Below are 3,441 nucleotides of genomic sequence, written 5' to 3'. Positions count from 1 at the left end.
GCACACACATGCGCCCGGTGTGAGCTTGAAGCCGCCCAGGTCCAGGACTGATGTAATCATTACACCATCTGTTGGTCCCATGTCTGAATCTCTTAAGACAGCTCCTCAGAAAGTTCTGTGGGAAACTCTGGAGTGAAGAAAGTCTTCAAGTGGCAACTTTATCACTCAGTGTTCTGGGACTTCTTACTAAATCTCATCCTCTATTACAAGGTTTTCTCTCAACAGCACTGACACTATGAGTATCATACCATGGCTTATGATGGGAATGGAAGATAGAGACCCTGCGTCCTATTTCATACCTGACCCCAACTCCCAAACCTGGAGGTGGGGACACTGGCAGGAAGCAGTCACCCAGCTCCTCTGTAGAGCTTTTGTTCCTCAAAGCTGCAAACAAGCCACCTCATTTCAAAACACACTCACAACCTCATTTCGACACTAAGTTGTTTCCCTCTTTCTGTTTCTTTTCTTTGCTTCATGAGGGATTTCTGAGAAATGAAAAAAAAATTACCACCCACAGCCTCGTCTGCAGTTTTGTTTTTTGGTTTTTGGGTTTTTTTTTTTTTTTTTTTTTTTAAAGTGACGAAGAGGAGAGGGTAGAGGAAGGAGCCTACTGTTTAAGTATATAGTATTCATCCACAGGCCAGGAGAAACTTCCCACAGCCCCTCACCTGAGGTGCACCCCACCTTTCCCTCGTCCTGGTTCTTTAGAGTCAAATGGAAATAAACAAGATATCCTCCCCTCAGGAAATGGTGACAGAGCAGTGAAACCCAGCAGCTGCTCCCTCCAGGCAGCCCAGCTGTCTCCCTTCCCCCGTTCCCACCAGGGCAGGAGATGGGTGGGAGTTGCTCCAGGCGGCGCAAGGAGGTGTGAGCTGAGAAAGGCAAGCATGATGGAGGCCAGTCGGGAGCCCTGCTGGTGTACAGGCAGCCTTTTCCGGGGAGACTTATTCGCCACCCTTCGGGATATCTGAGAGTCATAACCAGCCCAGGAGGGGAGACTAGGACACCTAACAAAATTTTTGCAAGTAGCTCCTCCTACTAGACAAAAACATTGATTTTTTTTTTGCGGGGAGGGAGGAATGACACAGAACTGAAGGTATTTCTTAATCAAAAGACACTGGAAAACCTGTCGAACCCACAGGGAAACGTAGCAGTTAAACATCGTTTTCCTTGTCGGCCTCCTTGGCTCGCTTTCCCAGCACACCTTGTCCCAGGCTAACTTGAATAAACACAGGCATGTGACCACAGGAGGCGGGAAGCACACCAGTGGGGGTGGCGAGTTCTGAATGGAATGCAGCTGCAGCCAGTCTGGGGGCCCCTGGGCCAGGCGGCCTGGCAGTGGCTGTGGGTTTATACAGGCAGGGGAGCCAAAACAATGAACTCACGGGCAAGAATGCAGCCTGGGGAAGTCTGGGCAGCCAGAGTGAGCTGGTTTTTGAATCGGGATGGGAATAGCAGGAACTGAGTCTCCCACGGGAACAGGATTAGGGAGAGTGGGAGCCACCATTGCATCTTAGGGGCCAGTTCCATGACTTCCGGGGTCAGTTCTGCAGAGAGCAGGGTTCTCTCAGGCCTGTGTTCACACGCGTGGCTCCTTATCCCAGCTGTTACGAACCCAGAGGGGCAGGACCAGTCAGACGGCTGGTGTGACGTGCAGTGAGCGAGCCAAGGCAGTGCCCTGACAGATCAGCGAGGGCACTTCTGTTCAGGGTCCGCTCTGCCGATGCTGACTCCGCCAGTGGAGACCTATGTGTGACCGCTATCCCAGGGCTGCATGTGTCGCAGATCAACACTTCGACGTGACAGAGATCACTTCGAGGTGTCAGGGGACAGTCAGTGTAGTTTTATTTCTTAAATACACATGACCCACCCAGCTCTGTCGTTGCTACCAAATTGAGACTTATGTTTATGTTTACAATACAGACATCTATTTTTTCCCCTACCGATGTTTTCCTCCCAAAAAGGGAGAAACTGAAGATATACCACATTCATTGACCAAATATGGCGAGGGGAGACAGGCAGGGAGGGAAGACTAAAGAATGGGAAGAAAAAAGTTATCATCTCTGTGCACACCTCCCTCCTTCCACACACCTAGTCGTGGTTCCCAGCTCCCTGCTTTCTGTGCATGTCTGTTTCCTCCTCATCCTTTGAGGTCCAACCTCAAATATATTTTTGTTTTGTTTTTCTTCAGAGGAAAAGAGACGGCCTTGGTGGTGTGATCCTCCCTAGGTTCAGCCAGCCCCAGACTATGAGCAAGTGTGTGGACAGCATACTCAGGAAGTTTTTCTGGACTTGAATCCGGAAGCTTCCCATGTGGAACTACCTTGCAGAACTCAAATTTTACTGCTTTGCTGCCTCTGGGCCTCGGATGTTTCATCTGAAGATTTCTTCATCCTCTGATTCCAGAAGTGGTCACTCTGTCTTGTCCCACACCTCTTTGAATACCCTCTGTTATGGCTTGCATGTGCCTACTCCATCAAATTCATGTGTTGAGATTTGGCTATGATGATTAAGAGGGTGAAAACTGAATCCTACTCTTGTGTTGAAAGGTAGGTCTATGGGGCCAGCAGGTTGCATGGAGGCTACTGTGCTGGACTCCCACATAGCAGACCATGGACCGAGTCAGGGCCTGAAGGCCTGCAAATCACACCAAAAGCATGTACCATGTAACCGAAATCCCAAGGAAGAATGGAGAAAAAGGGATTGTGGTGTGGTCATCCCCACTGAGGGATGATTTCTCACTTTCCCTCTCTGTCTCTTTGGAGCATATGTCACCTATGGCAAAAACCTTAAAAAAAGAAAAGAAAGGTGGGGCCTTGGGAGATTAGGATTAAAGTCATGGGGGGGGGAGGGGGTCCCCATGATTAAGACCGAGTAGGTTTATAAGGAGAGGGAATGAGGCAGCAACACCAGGACGTAAACACATACTTTGCTGCCCTCTACCACCCTGTGATACAGCCAGAACACCCTTACCAGAGGTGGCCTGTGGGGCCAGCAGGTTAAGGTGCTGGACTCCCATATGACTGACTATAGTTCAAGTCCTGGTCCTGGTGGCTTGAAACTCATGCCAGGTGTGTGTGCACACGTGCCCAAATCCCGAGAATGGAGAAGGGATTGCAGTGTGGCCATCCTCCCAGGTGGTGATTTCTTGCTTTCTGTCTCTCTGTGTCTATACAGAGAGCACATGCACCCTATAGCAAATATCTCTTTTAAAAAAAAGTGGCTCTTGGACTGTGAACCTCCAAACCCTGAGTGGAATAAACCTCTATTTTCTTTTCTCAGGTTTTGCCACAGGGCGCATGCGCTGTCTAGACAGAGAGGGGGACAGTGAGAGAGAAGATGAGAAATCACCCCCTGGGGGGTGGTTGTCCATGCCACAATCCCTTCTCCTCCATTCTCCTCCTGGGATTTTGGGCACGCATTCACAAATGCCCAGCAGGA

The sequence above is a fragment of the Tupaia chinensis genome, unplaced genomic scaffold, assembly GCF_000334495.1.
Source record: "Tupaia chinensis unplaced genomic scaffold, TupChi_1.0 Scaffold145814_1, whole genome shotgun sequence".
Taxonomy (NCBI): Eukaryota; Metazoa; Chordata; class Mammalia; order Scandentia; family Tupaiidae; genus Tupaia; species Tupaia belangeri.
Note: the sequence above shows the minus strand (reverse complement) of the source record.